Here is a 23,473-nt window from a genome sequence, read left to right as displayed (position 1 = left end):
AGAAATAAATACAAATAAATAGTCTTTAACTATCAAAAGAGCTATAATTGGAAACGTAATATCAAACAAATCTAGAAACCATAGGTCTAACATATATAATTCCGATTTCTAAATTCTAAGTTGTGAAAACTAGTGATGTATTATTTTATTTTTCCAAGTATATGTTCTAAAATAAATAATTCCTGTTGTTGCTTTTTATTGATAAGAAAATGAAAAAAAATCATGCTTATAACAATATAATGTTGAATATAGAGCTCTGAAAAATTGAACATAAAGTAACTGAAACCCTCAATGTTATCCTATTATATTTTTATATTACTATCTCGTTTCAGTTTTTGACACTTCTTACTCTTTCGTCATAAACACCCACAAATAAACAGTAATGACAACTCATACTTACATTATATAGTGAAAGAATTAAAATAGTGCTTCACGAGTAAGTAGCCAAAAAAATTCAACACATAAAATTCTCCTGTTTAAACGGTTCTGTTTCATTTACTGCTGTCATTTAAATGTTTACAAAATTCAGTAAACGTTTCACCATTAACAGGGACCACCAGCCCTGTGAGTCCAAATGAAGAAGTTTGCCTTGGACCTGAAGCTTCAATGTAGGACTGATAGGGTTGTCTCTAAGAATAAAAAAAACAAGGGCACCGCTAAGCGGAGCATCCCCTCGCGGCAGGAACATCACTAGTAATGGCAATATCTCATGAGAGATAGATTCTCTAGAGGGACGTTAAACATGTTAAGATTGATAGTACAACGTATCTTCTTTAATGTTCGTGTCATGAGTATTTTGCTCATATGAAGGCTTGCCCGTGAAGAGCTGCACATTTTTTCTTATAATAGGCAATGACGGCCCAGTGAGGATCTTTTTGTACCAGCATCTATTAGGACATTGGCCCTTGGTTTACACGGTCTCATTCGAAGGAACAGTTTCTACGTCCCACAGTGGGATTCAAACCCGCAACATAGGATCAACTCCCTTACTTTTGACAAAATAATTAGTGGAGTGTTGTTGTTGATCCGATTTTTTTTTTACAAAATGCAAAGTGCAAAGCGTCTTGGTTGGGGGGGGGGGGGGGGGGGCATAACATTGATACCTAATTTTGGGTAGTAAAGTTTAATCAAATAATATTAAATTGTTTTTCAGCTCTATTTATTTCTTTAACAAAATTATAGGGGGAGGGGCTGTCTATTTTTAACAAAAATCAAATTGGAGAGCATTTAAGTTGGGAGGGGACGGGGGGCATAATATGCATACATAATTGGGCAGTTTCCCTTATTCCTAGTAGAAACATATCACATATGCTACATGTACAAGTTTCATTAATTTTAATTATTTACCTGCCTAATTAGTATATTTCACAGTTCCAGGCAATATGCATTTATTTTGAAATGAAAATAACAATGTACATCGAGAGTTTATTTGAACTTGTGGCATGGGGGGGGGGGGGGAGGGGTGTTAGCCTCCCACTTTTTTGCAAATATAGACAAACTATATGCATTGAATATTGGGGTTTACCTTTTTTGTTGGTTTAGCCCCCCCCCCCCCCCACACACACACACACTCCAGATTCTCGGACACCTGTTGGAATTTGGTAATGAAACCCGCGACGTTCATCAAATTCTTTTAAGCTGGTTCCCACAGACTCAACACGGCTTTTAAACTGGTTCCCTAGCGGAAATGATTATTGTCAACTCGTACATAATATGTCTGGGTTTCGAGACAGTGGAATTGCGATATCTGAAGAAATATTTCATCACTGAACTTGAAAATTAATAGGCTTCTTCCTTTTATACTGCCACACAAGTATGTAAACGTTGAGAGTTGTTGATGCAAAGGTTCTCTGTCAATCTTGCCCACAAGTGATTATTGTCAACTCGTACATAAAATGTCAGGGTTTCAAGGCAGTAAAAACGCGATATCTGAAGAAATAATTCATCAATGGACTTGAAAATTAATAGGCTTCGTCCTTTTATACTGCCACACAAGTATGTAAAGGCTGAGAAAGGTTAATGCAAAGGTTCTCTGTCAATCTTGCCCACAAGGTGATGAACACACTAACACACTAACACACACACATACATACGCACATTCGCGATGCTATATCCCCTCCGCAACTAGTTGCGCAAGGGGATAACAAGGGACAATAAAAAGAGTACAGTATACTGAAGGGGATCTGGAATTTTTCTCCTAACAGGAGTGAGGACTAATACCAAAGTAAACAGGGAATTACATTATTATATGCAGTAGATTTTTATCAAAAAATGTTCTATGTATTCTTATGTTAAAGTTTGATCCCCCATTGTGGCCCCACCCTACCCCTAGGGGTCATGATTTGAACAAAATTGAATCTACACTACCTGAGGAAGCTTCCAAATTAGTTTCAGCTTTCCCTACACTTGGGTTCTTGAGAAGATTTTTCAAATATGTCACCAAATTTTAACTATTTCTTTATTATCTTCCCTTGAAAGAGGGCAGGGCCCTGCATTTGAACAGACTTGAATCCCCTTCATTGCCTTTATCCAAGGATGCGTTTTGGCAAGCTTAGTTGAAATTTGCCAAGTGGTTCAAGAGAAGAAGTTGAAAATTTAAAAAATTTACAGACAGACAGACGGCCAGAGGGACTACAGATAAAATGTGATTAGATAAGCTCACTTGAGCTTTCAGCTCAGGTGAGTAAAAACCCCATTCCAGGCTGCCACCCAAATGACTTAAATGGTTAGTGAAAATTTTCAGAAGAAAAGATGTAGCCCACTTTTCTGTGGGAATAAACTATGCAAGAAAGGTGCACACCTACGAAGCAAATGAAAGGAGATTACTTACCCAGGACACAAGGACTGTTCTACAGCCATTCCTCCAGAGACCATCATTGGAGATGAGAGATTGGCCAGTAATTGTCTTACAAAGTGATGGCTAGTCATACCCCACTTCACCAGTGATGGAAACAGTGTCGCTGCATCTGGTGCATCTGAAAAACAAGGACATGCTATTGAAAACCTTAATGAATTGTGTCACTTCTTTGACTCTCAAAGAAAACAGACTCCTAAGGCCCCATTCAGCAGTCACGTTTCCGGGAAGAACCAAGGCCATGAGAGAATCCATGCAGAGAAGATTTGCCTTGAACATGAAACATCGATGCAAGACTGAGTACAAGAATTGCTACAAACACTACTCCGGAAACTCACCTTTAATGATGCATGCTCTGTCTACTGCTGTTGGTTCCATCATGAGCTACTACCAGGGACAACATTATTCTTTTTCCTGTCATGGACTGAAAAGCAATATGTGGAAATCTTCAGTGTTGCCTATTGACTTTAAATTAAAAATGACAGAAGACAAATGTTTGTTAAAAGACTTTAAAATCTGACTTTAGGACCAAATAATCTTCATATATGTCATATTTGTACACAAAAATCTGAATTTGTAAATAGGGCATATTTAAAATCAAATCAAAAATGTATTACAACTAACAAGTAGTAGAAATTTTGAAAGTAGAATACATGAAGTTGTGCAGTCACTAAAAAGGGATCATGTAAACCCAACACTGGAACTTTGTGAATCTGTAGGGGCATCTGTTGTAAAAAGATAGAGTGAATCATCATTTAAAACAACAAAGGAAATACTACAGATCTAAAAGATATCACCTGTGCGATATAAAATCCATGACACTTACAGTAACAATCATTAACAGATCCAAAATTAAAAAGGAAGTTGTAAGACTGTGAAGAGGGGGTGGAGGGGTGGGGGGCATTGATGATTTGTATGTCAAATGTATAAAAATTGTATTAAAATACATTTTATGAATTGTCCAACATGTAATATTATTGTTATGTTTTATTATGCACTGAATATTTTCAACTGTTTAAATGGAAAAATGTGGACATGTTAATAATGTATTATCGTATGTGTAAAATGTGACATTTTCTTATATGAGAAAGTCTGTACTCGTAAAAAAGTTATATTTTTCTAATTAAAAATCTTGTTTTTCTTACCTGTGTGATAAACACAACAAAGGTTACAGAGGTGATTGGTAGAAACAAGGGTATACAGGTGTAAAAACTCTCTGTTGATGACCAGTGTGCTACATTGATTATCTCCCATTTTTGATCTTTAAAAGGGAGACTACTCCTGAAATCAGATAAATTGTAGTGAAAATAGTTACCTGTTCCTCTTTTAGGACATGCACAAGGAGATATTTTCATCATATTATTACTATATAGCTTGAATTAAATTATCTTATTAATTAGACTCTCAGCAGATAATTCATGAAAGAGAAAATAAAGATTAATGAGTGAACAAAAATTTTAGATCAGAAAAAATATGCCTTATGTGGCTTTGAAGAAAATTGACAGTAAACATACCTACCCCTAAATGCGTGTGGGATTCACGTGTTGACAGCCTACAAACCATCCAGAAAGTTGCATCATGTGCATCTGAAAAAAGAGTTCCCTTTTATTCAGTGGGATAATTCTGCTCAAGATATAATATTCCTAGTACACGAGTCTTGGCAAATTTAATACTGTAGGCCTAAAAAAAGATGCAAAAAAAAAGATTTTTTTTCTATATATATATAGAACTATAATTAACAAAGTTAATTCTGATTGGCTATTTCCTTGCATAAGACCTTAAAATTATCTATGCCATGTGCATAGTTTTTACATTCAAAGAATCAATTTTAATTAAAATCCTGAATTCTTTTTCCCAAAATGGAAATTATCATACCATTACTAGAATATTCCGGGTTTTAAAATGCTTTAAGTTGGTATTTAAATTTGATTTCAGAAACATAGGTAATTAAAGATTACAAAGCTCACCTGACACCTCGAAGAATGTTTTCAGTTTAAGTAATGCAAATCTCGCATCATATTTTTCTTAAGAGTTAGTATTTATTCTGACAACAATATTCAAGCAAGATCTTCAAGTTCACTGGGATTGATCTCTTCCAAAAATTTTAACCTGGTTAAATACGTTTGGAATGCGTAAATCAGATCCAGCATTAGAAGCAAGTTTTAATTGTTCATCCTTAGACGTATCATCCATGCAAGTTTGGTCCCGGTAGGGCTTATAGCTACTTGGGAATAACCTTGTCACTAATCTAAAAAATGTAGGCCAGATCCAGCATCCAAAGTAAGTCAGGTAGTGTCCACTCTTAGATGCATCATCCATGCAAGTTTGGTCCAGATAGGGTTTATAGTAACTTGGCAATGGACCTGCTCCAAAAACTTTAACCTGGTTAGCTTTTCTTTAAATAGCTTTTTTGAACATTCACCATAACTTTTAAATCATGAGAGATAGAGACTTCATATTTAGTATGCGTACTTTCCTAATCAAGTTCTTTCAAATGACACCAAGATCAATGACCTTAATACCTTGACTGTGACCAACATGCTAAAAATATGTTTTTTAACTTTGTTGCCGCTGGGTGCATAGTGTTTCACAAACACATCTTGTTTTCAATTTGTATTTCTGCAAATACACATCTTATCTGGAGCTCTGTATACTTAAGATTCTTCCAAAAATAAAACAACCATGTTCTTCGGGGCAGGTTATGAGAACTGCTACAAACACTACTCTTGAGACTTACCTTTAATGAAACTTGCCATGTAAACCAATCCATATTCTGGTCTGTTCTCTTTTCCCGTTAGCTGCTACCTAGGACAGTGGGAAAAGTCAGTCAACTTTATTCCTTTTTCCTATACTGGGAAAGTCAAATCAACTTTATTCCTTTTTCCTACATGTACTGGGAAAGTCAAGTCAACTTTGTTTCTTTTTCTGTACTGGACTGAATAAAATAATGAGTAAATTTATTCAGTGTTGTCTGATGATTTAAAAATGACAGAAGAAGATACATGTAAGTACTTGTTCAAAAAATAAATTTGAGCTTGGGAGTCCAAATAATTTTGATAGAATTAAAATATTCTACTTGTACAGGGTACATAAACATAACAGAAATCAGAATCTGTGGAATATGGACCGTGTTTAAAATAAAATCCAAAATTTCTTTCAAACAGAATTTTTTGTAACTAAAAAACACAAACTTATGAACTAACTTACAGTGTAACAGGGGTTATGAAAAATCAGCATTGGAACCGTGTGAATTTAAACTGGCACCCATTGTCAATTTAAGAAGAATGGTCCATCACCTAAAACAATAAAATATAGAAAAATCTTTAAAATTAAAAGAAACATTTAAAATATACAGCTGATATAAATCTAAAAGAAAACTAGAGAATCTTAAACTAAAAGATATTGACCTCTATGAAAAAAAACTTGCATTAATTAGTGTTGTAAAATTGTTTGTAAAATGCAGATTTTTATGTGAAAAGGTAAATATACAGTTTTACATTTTAATTTTTTACTTTATAAAAATTACTTGAATATTTATGTTGTTTCTCTTACCTGTCTGGGGTGATAGGTATAGAAATATACCAGACAGCATCCCTTAGTCTGTATCAACCATAGATGATCTTTGATGTGGCAGACTACCTGTATAAATATACTCCTAAAATTATAATTGTTGTCAATATAAAAGTAAGGACACTGAATTAATTAATTAATCATGATTTTTTTCTGGCCAAACCTACAAATGTTAGAATAATCTAAATCATTTTATTTTTAATGTGTCCCGGGACAAGTCCTCACCAGGTCGATAGGACAATATCATTTTAACAATAGATCTAGAACATTCTGTCTAGGCAAAAGGCAAATCCAGATCGGCAAAACCTATGAAAATCCATTAGTTTAGGGGGATCCCCACAAAATGAGTTGCCATCATGATTGTTTAGTTGAGGGTGGGAAATTTTTTTCAGGATATTTTTTACGATGAAAAGTTCAGACTCCTGTTATTCAAGTAACACGGAAAAAAATCAAGGGACTCAGGTGAAAAATGTTCATATATATTTTAAACATTTTACATGATCTAACTGTTTATGATAAACTTTTATTAAATAGCTTTAAATTGGACAATTTAATCTTTTTTTCTATTTCAATAAAACGATGTAAAACATTCAATGTAAAAATTGTATTCATCTCTTATTTTTATTGTCCAACGACATTGTCATCGAGTCAACGAAATGATTAATTTGTTTTTCAACATTAGCTTAATCCATGTTAACTGTTTAAATTCCGACCATTCTAATGTTTGGTTATATCTATCAGGGTATATTTTACCTTTTCTTTTCAATTACTTTTATTTTACATTGTTAAAATAGATTCACCTGTAGCTATCCTCTTGTTCAACTCTTTTGTCGTGACTGTCGTTTGATCCTTATTTCCCGCGTTTCCGCATGAATGGATTTTGACATTTCGATCCCGATGCATTTTTATAGTAAATATTAAAAAAAATATATTGCCTTAGTTATGGCAATTTCAATTTGATTAGATGTTAAATTCAACGATTATAAACGTCTTTCTTGCAAATTTCTTTTGCAAAAATATATTTTGTTTGATTTTTTTTTAAATATATTTTTTTCTTTATTGATAATCTTAAAACAGTATCGTACTACTGTACTTGTAAAAAAAGATACCTGGAATATATTACAGACTGAGGAAAAGTATCACACGAGGATCGTAGAATGTTTCAAACGGGGGATCGAGGGGTTGGCCCACAGTATAACCTGATAGCTAAAATAAAATAGGGATCGCGATCGGAACTTAATTTTCAATTTGTTAACAAGAAAAAAAAATCCCGATGTTTGATCACGTGAAACGGTTTATGGCAATTGTTTTATATATGTATAATGTAGTACACATAGAACGGACTTTTGCGAGGAGCACTGACTTTTCAATTACATGTAGTTGACGGGCTTACTTTTTACTCAAGGACAATGTACAGGTGCTTGAGGACAGGACCCCCCCCCCATATAGACCCCGGGCATTTTCGATTTTTTTTTTTCAAAAAATATCTTTCAGCAACATAATTGTGATGCAATCGATACCATCAGACAGAAATATTACCAAAAAACCCAGTTTATAAAACATACGTAACCAACTGTAGTTTTATAATTATTAAACTGTATATAAAGACAATGAGTCATCCTTATGATGTACACATATTAGCCCTAATCATCAGTAAATAATTATAATTACTATACATGTGGCAAAACTAAAACAATTACACGCTGGCTTGAATTAATAACCATGTAGTCATGTTTGAGTTCACTATAACTTAGACACAAACGTTAACTATAAAGATACTTCCAATATCATCAGGATGTTTACAGTTGACATAGATACAAAATGGCTGACAATATTTCCGGTCACTTACTTCCGCTCAGACATTTAATGAAACAGTGTTACAATGAACAAAAATACAATAAAATAAGGAAACACACTGTTCTTTAAATGTATAGAATGTCATTAACAGCGATAAAACTTTTGACAAGATAACCTGATAACCTATTCAAACACTCTCGCTATCGTCACACCTGAATAAACGCACACACATGTGACTCAAAGATGAGTGCCTGCCAAGGTGAATTAATAGAACGAATATTAAAAGTACATTAAGCATAGCTAAAAATTACTGCAAAATATACTCACCACTGTCTGTTTTCCGCGCAGGAAAGTACAAATTGGTTATTGTAAACGTGCAGTAAGTTTCAGGCACATGCTGATGCAAAAATTAACAAATTCTACCCTGTCCTATAACTCTGCGTCTTGCACACTGGACAGCTCTGCCGGGAATGACCTCAAGCTATTGTTACCCGTCGGCCAAAACTTTGCAAAGAATTCTGGGTGCTGACGATGAGGTGTTTGAAGGGTAATTCTTGCAAACAAAACAAGGGGTACCCAAAAGGTTAAACTAGTGATTGTTTCAACATGTATGTTCTCAAATCACGTGCTATATAATCATATTAGTTTCAGAGTTAGCTTGATACAATAAAGAACATTGAATTGTGTTATTTTTTTTCTTTTGAATGGCAGGTTTGGTTTCTTATCGAACGTCAATTGTCACATAATGACATGCCCATTGTTTGAACTATAGAAAGATATAACATTATTCATAGAAGTGCATAACAGGGCAAGATTTGTATTGAATTAATTTGTTCTTGTTACTTTGTTCTTGATATTTATCGGGAAGAAATCCCTAAACAAACTCGGGGAATCGAATCAGTTTTTGCAATTGTTGACTGCATGATCAATTAAAATGAAATACATTGACCTTAACTTTTACTTTCTAATAACGAAAGTTACAGGGGCGTAGTATCCGGGGGGCAGGGGGGCCTGCCCCCCCCCCACTTTTTTTCCCAACCTAACTTACATAATAAGGAATGTTAATTGAAAGCCCCCCACTGTTAGAAATGTATCGAAAATGTAGCATACGAATTGGTACTTAAAGTTACTGTAGTTGACACTGAGGAAAAAGTTTACCTATACCCCCACCCCCACCCACGAAATAAGATTTTCGACTTTGGGCAACTTTTCCTTTTTTTGTTTGTTTTTTTTTTTTTTTTTTTTTTTTTTTGCTTGTCAACTTTTTCAGCTAAGTAAAAAAAATTTTTCTCTGCCTGTTCCCCCCACTTTCAAAAACGATGCTACGCCACTGAGTTAGGATCACAGCAGGAAGAACTATATATAGAAGTACTGTGAGCAATAAGCTCACTTAAAGGTGCATGGACACAGATTTGAAGTTAATATTTTCTGTATACTATTACGACTTAGATATTTTATTAGAATTTCGAAAAGTTCTAAAAAGCTATTTTTAGCTTAAGGTCACAGTCAAGGTCACAAGGTCATTGATCTTGGTGCCATTTAAAAGAGCTTAATTAGTGGGGTATGCATACTAAATATGAAGTCAAAAATTTTGTCGAAGGTTAAAGTTTACAACAGACAGACAAACAGATAAATAAACATATAGACAGACAGGGCAAAAACAATATACGCCCGGATCTATATATCTAACTGGCTGCAGATCTGTAGCTCTCCGAAAAAAAATATATTGATAGTCCGGAGAGCTACAGTGCCACCCATTGAAAAAACTGTATTTTTATTGCACACAAAAAGTGCGCTGTTTCTCGATTTATTTCTCTGTTATTTTTTTTAGGGATGTCAAATCGGTCAGTTTTTAATACTCGGTTACTCGGACGTTTTTCCGATCGAGTACCTGGTTACTCGGTAAAAGTTAAAATAAATATGGATAACTGTAAAACATTGCAACCTCTTGTAGAAATAAAACCACATGGTCTGATGGGAGGTTTACATGTACCTGTAAATGTGTTGTAAAAATTATGTCCACTTTGTGCCCGACGAAATTTAATCTAACAATTTTTTTAGATCAATTTATTTATCAGATTAATACGAGAAGTAAAATGTATAAAAAGTTCTCAGTGGTTTTGTTAAAAAAAAATCGGTTCCCTTATTGTAATGTAACTCTTTGGTTGCGTTTGACGTCCAAGTGATCAGTCGTCAGAGCTACAGTATCAACTTGATCAAGTTATCCTATAACAGAGCGGATTTACAATATTCGTACACATTTTGATCCTACATTTCAAAAAATTACGAGACGGTACATGTATGTCATAGTTTGGTGCAACGATGGACATCAGATTTTTAAAGCCTTTGCAACCATTTGCATTAATTGGCATGTAATCAATCGCATCCATATCAACAATTGCACGTGCAATATCGTCTGTCTCTTTCCCGAGAATTTACGGCTTCTTTGAGATTATCTATTATTTATTAAAAATAATATAGACCTTAAACGATGTTCAATGAAAATAAATAATTAAAAAGCGATTTAAACATAAGGGTAGAAGACTGCCGAAGGTGAGAAAAGCCAGGTATCAGGTGCTTGGTCAAGGTAATTACCGATAACGGTTATTTAGAGGTGCAGGAAACCCTAATCACTGTGTGTACAAGTGCAATGAACATTTGACGTTTTAAAACCGATGTTTTAATTTATAAATAAACAAGCATTCTGAGAGTATTGCATAAGCAATACATGTCCCCTACCGGATTCCCCTTTTTCTTCATGATGTCAAATTTTAATGTACAAAAGTCATGTCCAAGGTTAAACTGAAAGATTTTCAAGTTGTAAATGCCTTAAATCTAATAAAATAATAAACATTAAGACGACAATTCAACTCATTTATCCATCGTCTTTTCCTCGCTTCATATTTTTGTCGACAATCGGAAGACAATCGGCAGTTAGAACCCGATCTTAATTAAGCGATTATGAAAAATATTCAAAATGCCATAATTCTGTCAGAAATCAATGAAGCGAAACGAAATTCAAACTTGACCTGTAACTCATTAAGATACACTCACTTACCAAAATTCAGCTCAATATCTACAAGCGTTTAGAAAAAAAGTGCGGAAAACCAAGTGGGAATGAAAAATATTCAAAATGCCATTATTCTGTCAAAAATCAATGAAGCAAAACGAAATTCAAACTTGATCTGTAACTCATTAAGATACACCCACGTACCAAAATTCAGCTCAATATCTGCAAGCGTTTAGAAAAAAAGTGCGGAAAACCAAGTGGGACAGACTGACGGGGACAGACAGACGGACGGACAGACGGACGGACGGACGCAGAGGAAACCTATAGTCCCCTCCGGTTTCACCGGTAGGGGACTAATAAGCTTAGAAATATTTAAAATTATACATCCGAGTTAACGAATACCGATTTTGGTATTCGATAATCGGACGTTCGATCGAGTACCCGGTTAACCGGGTACTCGTTGACATCCCTAATTTTTTTTAACACTATAATCACAAAATATTACTAACCGTGTGTTCCTAACATATTCTTTCGCTGTTTCCACAACCAAACATTTGAAATAATTTTTAATAGTCCTCCTGGCCCTTATATTGTAATCATCAAAAATTTCGCTTACAGTATTTATACTGCCATTTTGGTATCAAAGATAATTCGGTCCAATATGCTTAGTTCAGAGGTCAACTTCATAGAGGAGTAAAGATTTTTTTAAATCTAGCTTTTTTGCAATGTTTAGGTAAGAATTTGGAAGAATTATCCAAGAACCGATCGCACTTTTTCGTGCGCAATAAATATAGTTTTTTCAAAAGGTGGCACTGTAGCTCTCCGGTCTATCAATATATTTTTTCGGAGAGTTACAGATCTGCAGCTAATATTTAACTAGAGGTACTGTGAGCAATGAGCTCACTAAATGATAACCTTCATCTCCCATATGATTAGAATAGTAAAGTCCATGTTTTGCTCTGAGAGACCTAAAATATAAATATAAAAAAAATAAAGTAGAAGGTGCACAATCATGGCAATATGTAAAATAAGATTTTAGCGATTCTCATCAAATTTCATTCATTGGTATAAGAGGTTTGCGGAAATGAGAAGGTTATCTCAAAGCGTAACGGACGGACGGATGGACGAACCACAGGGGCCGGTAACATACTGTATTTGATTGTGATCACTATACGTACATGTATTTTTGTATATATATAGTATACGTAAAATCAAATACAGTATGTTACCGGCCCCTGTGGGACGAACATCCCGATTACTATAATACCCTCCCACTTTTCAAGCGAGGGGGGGGGGTATAATGATCCATTAATTAATACGTGTTACAAACATTAAGGGTTTATTTCATAATTACTCAGTGATAGAGAAGAAATTCAAAATGAGTTATAAAAATTAAACCACCTAGTTTTTATAAAATTTATTCATGCAGTCAATAATTTTTATCACTTTTTGATAGAATTGTCAAAGAATCCATATTGCATTATGAATGTATATCTGTAAATCAATATAAAATATTGTATCAATATTTTTCTTCAATACACACCCCTTCTGTTACTTTTGTTTATTTTTTGCTTCATTTTTGAACATTTGTATCTTTTATATCTTTTCAGATAATTTGGATGGCCGTATATAAAGAATCCAAGTGCCTGTATGTCTTGACATCTCGTTTTATTTTATCGTGTGGATTACTTCCCTTAGACTGCAGGCTGATTTAAATGTGTTCAAATTTCAACTGTTTCTTAATGGAGTTTTATGAAGAGAGACTTAATTTTACAATCGACGACTGACTTTTACAATTTATACATATAAAAGCAAAACTCTTTAAGAAGTACATCTTCGCTAGCCAAGGGTTTCCGATCCGATACCTACCCTGTTGTAGAGTAGGTATCTAGCCACTCCGAACAAAGAGTTGCGTACAGAGTTTAGCAAATCGAGCACACACGTGTTATGTAAACAAGGCAAGAGCCCTGTTTACGATTCTATGGAATCCGGATAGGGCCACGCAGTTCACTATCGCATCCGATACCTACCCTGTTGTAGAGTAGGTATCGGATCCTAAACCCTTGGCTAGCGAAGATGTGGTGATGCGATGCTATATCGTGCCATTGTTATTGCTTTATCGCACTATCGTCACTCCGAACAAAGAGTTGCGTACAGAGTTTAGCAAATCGAGCACACACGTGTTATGTAAACAAGGCAAGAGCCCTGTTTACGATTCACCGGGTGCGTTGAATTGCAAAAGTCTGTTCACCACAACTGCACGGACTGACAATAAATTGTGTGTTTGTTTTGCTTGGCACAAAGCATTTGGGAAAAGGGGAATTTTTGTTAAAATGAAGGGCAAACAAGGGGGGATAATCAAGACAAGAGGCCCATGGACCACATCGCTCACCTGAGTAACTTGGGTGATGCAGTTCTTTACCAGATTCCCCCTCTTGCTAAACCTATCGTCCCCCCTCCCCCCTTCCCCCTTATGATTTTCATACTTTAGAATCTACACTACCCAGGATGCTTCCACATAAGTTTCAGATATCTTGGCACAGTGGTTCCTGAGAAGTTTTTTTAAAGATTTGTTATATATATTTCTATGTAAAACTTGGATTCCTTATTGTGGCCCCCCTACCCCCGGGGGTCATGATTTAATAATTTAATATCTACGCTATACCTAAGGATGCTTCTACATAAGTTGCAGATTTCCTGGCCCAGTGGTTCTCTTGAGAAGATTTTTAAATATTTGTTCTATATGTTTTCTATGTAAAACTTGTATTTCTTATTAAATTTTGGCCCCGCCCTACTCCTGGGGGTCATGGTTTTATCTACAATACCCGGTGGGGCTGAACTGAGCATTGTGTCTTATACATCGTCTCAAGTCATGGTTCGGAGTCCGCTCTCTCCAAGACGGCCAGAATGGGAGAGGACCGTGCATTTTGGCCGTGCATGGTTTGCGACGATGTGTAGCCCATGGACATCTTCTTGTGAAAATAATTCTTTTATTTCATAAATTACAATACGATCTCTGAAACTATGCAATATTTTATTATCCTGATAATAAATTAAGGTGTAAAAACAAGCAAAATGTTGTTTAAGCAACTTCATTATTATTTCTTTTATTCTTCAAGGCTTTTACACAGCAGTCAGGTACTGATATCACTGAGCTCACTAAATGGTATATACCCCAACCACAGGGACCGGTAACATACTGTCTTTGATTTTACGTAATCACTTTATGTATACAAAAATATTGATAACGTAAAATCAAAGACAGTATCTTACAGGCCCCTGTGACCCCAACCTCCAATACCATTATAATGGCAAAATCCATGTTTTGTTTCGAGACGAGATATAAGTATGTTTTGCTATGGAAAACCTGAAATATGTAACAAAAAATATTCTGTGGAAGTTTCGTTAAAATCCATTAAGTGGTATAAGGGATGGGTAACCCAAAGCATAACAGACGGACATCCCGATTACTATATATATCCTCCCACTTTTCAAGTCTGTGGTTGCCAATGAGTCAGGACGAGTGAGTCAAAATGAAATGTGCCATTGATATTTTAAAGGGACTCTCTGTCATGTTTTAAATTTTGAATTTACATGGTTGCAGTAAATACAAAATTATTTACAACATGACATCTTGTCATGTTGTAAATTTTGTATTTACTGCCACCCGGTAAATTCAAAATTTACAACATGACAATACAATAAAATTGTGTTCAAAACATGCAACAATCCTCTTTTGTTTCATTTTCGAGTTTTTTTCCCTATAAAATACGATCTAACTCCAATCTTGAATATTAATTTGAGAATTTGAACAGGGTTCCAACTTTCTATTTTTTTCTTTTCAATTCGAGATTTTTTTTTCCTTTTTCACATTTCCATTAAGATTATTAGTATTAATGACTAAAATGACATGATTTTTTCCCCACCCATATGAATCAAAAAGTTACACATTTGTCTGATGTTAAAGGATAAATAACAAAAACTTTTTATCCCCAAATTCTCTAACTTTAAAAGTGATATTTGTTTAGTTTCACAGCATAATGTTTGGTCAAGCCATAATTAGGTGAAATTTGAGAAAATGCATATTTTAAAAAGTTTTAAAAATGTGTTAAGTTTTCTTACTGCAAAGTTTCTGGGGATATTTTAATTTCTAAATTACATCTTCCATTGAAAGAAATGTTTAAAAAAAATACCATTGTAACTCTTCTGTGAAAGATAAGAAAAATTTTTGTGGTATGCATCCTTAAATTAGCAACTTTTTTCTATTCAAAAAATTAGATCCATATCAAATTAAAAGTATTTTTTTATAATTTGAAATTCATTTGAAGTTTGTTCCCATTCTATGGTCTTTTTAGACTTTTAATTACAACCAAATTTGTTTCATGTCAGTACAACTACATTGTACACCTTGATCCAATTCAGTTTTGATACAAAAAGGTCAATGATATTGAGATGCCACCACGGTGGAGGACTGCAAATAAATTAAGACTTCAATATACTGGGCACACAGTGCCTGGCCTGAAGGACTGCAGGCATGCTTATGAAGCTATGTTAGGACTAAGACATATCTTAAGACGGTCTTACGACATATCTTAGTCTTATGTGAAGCCATCGAAGCTATCCTATCTTAGGAGACCTCCTAATCTTAGTCCCAACTTTAAGACGACTGCGGACATGTCTTAAGTCATATCTTAGGTGGTTTTAAGAAGTACTGGTGTCGGGAAAACAACTAAGAATGATTTTTTTGTGTAAATAAATCAAATATTTGTTGTAAATTAATGATTTCTTTAATGAACTAAATCAATTTATGAGCATTGTACTGTGTGAATGTATGCATATGCCTGTGCACATGAAAATGGAGATCAATTGACATGTGTGCATTTAAAGATTAAATCATTAAACAAGAGGCCCATGGGCCACATCGCTCACCTGAGTAACTTGGGTGATGCAGATCTTTACCAGATTCCCCCTCTTGCTATACCTATCATGCCCAACTACCCCCTTCCCTTTTTTATTTTAAAACTTTAGAATCTACACTACCAAAGGATGCTTCTACATAAGTTTCAGCTTTCCTGGCCCAGTGGTTCTTGAGAAGAAGATTTTTAAAGATTTGTTCTATATATATTTCTATGTAAAACTTGGATTCCCTATTGTGGCCCGCCCTACCCCCAGGGGTCATGATTTTGATAATTTAATATCTACGCTATACCTAAGGATGCTTTCACATAAGTTTCAGCTTTCCTGGCCCAGTGGTTCTTGAGAAGAAGGTTTTTAAAGATTTGTTCTATATATTTCTATGTAAAACTTGGATTCTCTATTGTGGCCCCACCCTACCCCCGGGGGTCATGATTTGAAAAAAATTGAATCTACACTACCCAAGGATGCTTCCACATAAGTTTCAGCTTTCCTGGCCCAGTGGTTATTGAGAAGATTTTTTAGTGACCCCACCCTATTTTTGTCTTTTATTGATTATCTCCCCTTGTAAGGGAACTTGGCCTTTCATTTTAACAATTTAAACTCCCCTTCACTAAAGGATGCTTTGTACCAAGTTTGGTTAAAATTGGCCCATTGGTTCTTGAAAAGAAGTCGAAAATGTGAAAAGTTTACAGACGGACGGACGACATGATCAGAAAAGTGAGAAAAAAATGTGATCAGAAAAGCTCACTTGAGCCTTCGGCTCAGGTGAGCTAAAAAGATTTATTCAAGCCCTTTCAAATTAGATAAAAATAAACAATCAATTGTTTTTATTGGGGAAAAACGGAGGGATAGGGGGATACCTTTAAAAGATCTAAGCATATACATGTTTAGAATTTAATGCCCGTGTATTGCATCAATCTGTTGCATTTCTTGGTATTAGCCAGTGTAAATAATAAAGACAGCAGAGAAACAACACATTATTTTTAAATAAAGAAAGTTTATACATATTAGCGTGACTGCCTCTTCCTTTTCCAGAGAGAGAGAGAGAGAGAGAGAGAGAGAGAGAGAGAGAGCGAACTTGATCAACTGCAACAAGAAGACCAGAAAATATGTTATGCCTTATATCTTTTCTAAATTACTTATCCAATAATACAAATAAGTATGAAAAGAAAATGTACGTGTATATTGTCATGTAGCTCCGCTTTTCTGATTCTGCTAAATGTAAACAAGATTGTACAGAAGTATAGCTATGTTATATAACATTTTCTGTACAAAACTGGGGTAAAATGGATAAAACTGCTAAAGATATATGTATGTAATATAAATCGATGAAAATAATAGATTTAAATGAATTTTTTAAAAAATCATACTTAAAAAAATTAGTCTTGAATCAAAGCATGTTTTTAAAAAAGGTCTAGGGAAACACCCACTAAAGAAATACTGACTCAGAAATGTTTTAATAAGTAAGGAAAATAAGAATATTAATCGTTTCCAAACCTGAAAGTTTTTTTGTTTGTTGTTGTTTTTTTTTTTGGGGGGGGGTTACATTAATATATAATTATACAAACATGAATTCGCATATGGCTTTAGATCACTGATGATAGATTTGCTTGCATACTCGCTAGTCGCTACCCTAAGCGTAGAAGTATGCCAGCGGATCAAAATTTCATTTGATTGTTTTAAGTAAATTCTTTAAAGAACTAGAGGGGGCTTACCCCCCCCCCCCCCCTACATCTACATATGATGGTAACTTGAAATAGGGACTTCTTGTAGTGCTTCATTTATAAAAAAGAAAACGAAGAAAATGCCTAAGATGAAATTTACGACATCTTAACTTAGGATAATCCTAAGATGCTTTCCTTTTACACCCCAAGACGTATCTTAAGATGTGCCTAAGATATGTCCTAAGAAATATCCTAAGACACGTATTAAGACATACCTTAGGAAATTTTCATAAGCATGCCTGCTGATCTCTAATATATGTGTTGTGGATATCCCAGATTTAAACCTGCATGTGCTCATTTATGCAGACACAACTCTACAACAAATGATCCAACCACTGTGCCACATTGCTCTTATAACTGTATCTAAAGCATTTCAAAATTGACAAAAAATGCCCATAAAAAATTACAAAACTATCAAATCAATCCACATTTATTACATTTAACGAATACAACGGATAATTACAACATGGCATGTAAAGGTATGATGGAAATAAAATGAAATGAACACAAAACCCTGGCATACCAGAGCACCTGAAAACAAAGCTTACTGGTGGATGTACCCCAAGAGCAAGGCTGATTATCAACTGGTCAACCACAAGCAAGTTATGATGAAACAGTGTAGATCTATATAGGTCATATGCAGCATACAAAGCATAAGGCTACCAGCATCCGAATGTGTATAGGTAAAACATATGCAAGATTGAATGATTTCTAGAATATCAAGTACATTAAAGCATCCTGCACTGTACTATAGTCTATGTGACTAGAGCACACTTAGATCTTATGAGTATCAAATGCAAACAGCAGTATAAGCATCCAAATATGCATTGCAAAATGTTCTGCATGTTTTAGTTTGAAATTTTGCCATCTTTGATAAAGTTTAATTCATGACTCATAAAACGCAACATATAGTCTTCAAGTCTCTGCAAATATTTACTGAACCAATTCAAAAACAGTTCTAAGCTCTGAAAAGAACTTAATTCTCTAAAGAACTTAATTCTCTTCAGCAATCAAGTGCACACCTAAAACAAGTTGGTTAATAATTTTCCTTTTAGCCTACTTAATCATGTTAATGAAGTACTAGGGGTACACTTAAATAGATCAAACATTAGATTATTTCATGTATGACTGCAAAATTCATTATTGTTACTGTCTTATAGATACATGTAAGTAAACAACATGAAAACAATTAAACAAAGCAAAATGTTTAATACAATATTTAGAGATAAATTCAAAACAACATATTTCTTTGTTTCCCTTGCCACCAGTCCCCCACCCTGCATCCAGAGAATGTCTTGTGTTCAAAACTATAACCATAATCTTCTAACAAGAGATATCAAAATAATATGCCTCTGTGTTATACTGCTAAAAATTCTAATAGTTAGTCACATTTCCCCTGATCAATTATGAAAAATGTCATGTGCACAATACAATAATACCATGCATTCCAGATAAATCAGTGAAATCCCATGTTGGTAATGCTACAATAAATTTCTATGGTCCATATCTATTATAATTATACATTGTAATATAAAATGTCAGGTGTGTTGCTACAATCCCTAATATAACATATGTGATGCCACAATCCCAAATATATGTAGTTACATTTGGTGTGATCAATCCTACATTTAAGGTTATCCGATCCTCAGGTTCTGAAAATCAGGCATTGATTAATTGAAAATGCTCACAAAGATGTCTCTAAATTCTCAAATTAAAATGTATTTTCCCACAGTGTTTCTTTAAGATTCATCTTTAAATTTAATCATATTATATAGGGAAAATTAGTAAATCTCGAATAATTTTTCAGGAAATGCGATTTGAACTACCTATTGCATATTTTTTAATTGATAATTGATCAAGAAATACATTTTAGGAATAAAAATCATAGGTATCTGGGCTTTTAAAGAAAATTGCATGAATTTTACAATTATTTGGACTTTACTTTCTCCTACTTACTTCCATTGTTTCATAATGCATAGTGTGTGAAGTGTTTCCTTTCAAAGAAAACACTGTAAATCACTTCTAATTTCAAATCATGCATATAAACATTGGTAACTAAGGCTAAATTAAAAGAAATTTGATTTTTTTTAAATATGCAAGTTTTACTTCATTTTATGAGATACAAATATCAACTTTTTAAATACCGGTACCGTTTGTTAAAACTTTAAAGAGCATTGAATCATACGTAGAGGCATAAAATGAAAATTGTTGCATGAAAAAATTTCAATTTCAAGCCTTATTTTAATACTTTATGAATGAAATTATAAATTAAAGAGTTATTCTTCCTGGCTGAGGATCGTATATCCTTAAATTCCCATACATGTAATCCCAGACAAACCATAGAGCATGAAATAAGTACAATAAAGAGCAAATGAAAACAATAATTTCAAATTAAATTATTCCTACATAAAATCAAAAATTAATGTCAAATGCGCACAATGTAAATTAAAATTGAATTCTTGACCCGCTCCAACTAGATCACCATACATTCGTATAGTGATCTAGTTGGAGTGGATCAAGGATCTAATTTTAATTAGACTGAAAAGCACAATACATATTGCGCCACAAAAAATTTCAATAATTTGAGATCAACATTCGTAAAAAAAAAATGACACAATGCAATGATATTAATCTGAAAAATATTATACAGAGACAAATACACTCTCAGTGATAAACTCTCTGATAAAAAAAAATGTTATGGTTTGCTGTACAATTAAGGAATGTTTTTAAGTTTTGTGTGAGTTATTGGTATGTGAATCATACAGACTTGTCACGCAGGCATATTTCGCGCTTCATGAAAAATTAGCATACGTGCAAGTCTGTGTGATTCACACACCAATAATTCACACTAAACTGAAAAACATTCATTATATTTACATTTTACATGTTTAGAAGCAACTAAAATATGCTAAATATTTGAATTTTTCGCTGCCCTATATCGTTGCACTTTTACTAACGTCACTGCAGCCTCATTGTGACGTCACGTTAACGCACGTTTCTCCGTGTATATTTCTACACGTGAGTATACACGAAAATGGTTTTCAAATCAATTTCACAGTTGGCTTACTAGAAAAACACAGCGAATGTAAATATTACTACATGAAATTTACATTAACCCCCCTCCCCTCCCTATATAATAGAGAATACAAAGTATGCAATACCCGGTACTAAATTTGAATTCCAATAACCCTATACAATGTACATATGTATAACCCTCCTATAGATATATCATTTATTATCCCTATGCAAGTAAATATATAATACTGGTAATATATTTTAAGGATTGACTAGCTCAATTAATTTTTCATTAAGAAACCAATCCTAGACTGAAATTCATTGCACACTTCATGAAAGCCAAAATGTATGAACATGTTTGTCACTTTAAAATCTGAATTATTAAAAGCATTGACTATTTAAAGATTATGGACAAATGAAATACATTAGAATGTGAGAATGAAACTCACATCAAGAAAAACTTTAAGTCTATATAAGGTCCTTTATTATTTTAATACTTTAACCTAGCTTGCTTAATAATGAATTTGAAAAGTTTTCTTTTCTAAGCTCAAAAAGATTTTATAATTTTTTAATTTGGAATTCAAATCAAATTATTTAAAAATTTCTTCTAAATCACATGGAGAGAAATGAAATATCTATATAAAAACCAAATTTAAATCATGAAAAGTTTTGAGAGAGTATTAGTTAAGAACAAAGCAGCATATTATATTCTTCATATTGTATATGACAAACATCACTCAAAAGAGTACCTTGAAAAGTTTGGTTATTACTAAAGTTAAGATAAATTCATTGGAAAATTATAACACAGAACATTCCCTCAGTAAAAGTATGTTTGTTCCAAATCTGAGTTTACTCCTATTAACTCAGATATAATTCAGACACTATAATAAAGTATACAAAATTACATGTAATTTCTAATATCCCTAATAACTCCGGATACAATACATGTACATGTAAAACATGAAAATTCTCTCAACCCCGATAGCCCCCAGAGGTATAAATATTATTATATAAACTATAAGGCCAAAAAAAATAATAGTCTTGTTTCCTGCTACCAGCCAGAAAAAAATAGGGTAGGTAGGTAGGAAAATTATTTTATTTTTTTAATTTAATTTTATTTTTCAACGGTATTTTCTGGATATGAACTACTACAAAACCAAAATGAACATGTCATAGCTAGGTCAATATTATCTTTTAAAATGAAATTCCATGTCTTTTGATGCACAACAGTGGAATTTTATGAAAGTCCATATTTTAAACATATATTTCATGTAATACAACTTGAGTAAATATTTTTTTTTCACTTTTATAACATGAAATTCCTAAAATTTTGAATTTTTTTCCCAAAAGCTTAAAAAAAACTTTAGGGTTGGGTGCAAAAAATAGGGTAGGTCGGGTAGCAGGAAACAAGACTATTTTTTATTTTGGCCTAAAGTATAAAATACCACTGTAACATTCAATTCCTATTTACACCAATAATCCCAGGTATATCATATTTACTATTAAGTAAACATTACTTTCATATTCCCATAATCCCAATAATCCCTGATTAAATTATAATAGAAACCATAAATTATACAATACTATGCTTTCCACCCAATAACCCCCAATATATATATATATATATATTAGACAGGTCGAAATCGGGTATTATCCGTGAAATCGCGTATAATACTCGATATTGGGATATCGTTGAATCCGCGAAATCGGGAATTCCGTGCAACTTTCTATAAAACCTAAAGAATAAAGCAACGGCGCATTATGCCAGTAACTGTTACTTGTACATCAGTATCTTGTGATTTTATTTTTATTAAACCTAATTCATAAGGTTCTCAAATAAGTTTAAAATCACACGACAAACACTGCTGGGGTAACAAAGAGGACACAATGGCGTTATTATTTTTCAATATAATTTCTAAAAACAAACAACTACACTTCGTTTGTCTTTATTTCCCATTAAAGTATTCCATATACTTAATTTTCTAATTCGTGCACTATTCACAAAACGTGAAATTTTAAAGAAATTAAACGATCGACTAACTCCGTGTTATGTATTAATTTTTACTGAAAAATGTATGTCGTCCCTTTATCGTGAAATATAAATTATTCCTAACAGTTAGAGAGTACAGTATAAGCGAGTCATAATTGTATATCTCTGCAATAATAGAATACCAACGTTATTATAAAGAAGGAAATAAAATAAGATGAAATAAATACCCTCGGGAAAACAGTTTGAAAATAGCTAATTGAAGGTAAGTGTCTTTTTTTATGTTAATTTAGCATGAAATTTTTATTCAAAGACACCGTAATTTTTTTGGTTGCATTTTAATCGATACAAAATATACTATTTTACCTTTATTTTATGCATTTGTGTGCAAATTGAGAGCGAGAAGTCATATGAACAGAATTTTCTTGTTTTTTTTTTGGGGGGGGGGGTATAAATAAAAGTCAAATGTGTACATCTTTTCATGAAGTTAAAATACATTGAATTACATAGTCAAGTTTTCACATTTCTGATAGTTTTTACGTTTAATGGAGTGTTCAATTGCCTTGGAAACTCTTGTCTCACTTTTTGGGAATATAATT

This window comes from Saccostrea cucullata, unplaced genomic scaffold, assembly GCF_032062105.1.
Source record: "Saccostrea cucullata isolate Sc308-1 unplaced genomic scaffold, CSIRO_AGI_Scuc_v1 ctg468, whole genome shotgun sequence".
In the NCBI taxonomy this organism is placed as follows: Eukaryota; Metazoa; Mollusca; class Bivalvia; order Ostreida; family Ostreidae; genus Saccostrea; species Saccostrea cuccullata.
The sequence above is the reverse complement of the archived record's forward strand: the minus strand, read 5'-3'. Positions refer to the sequence as shown.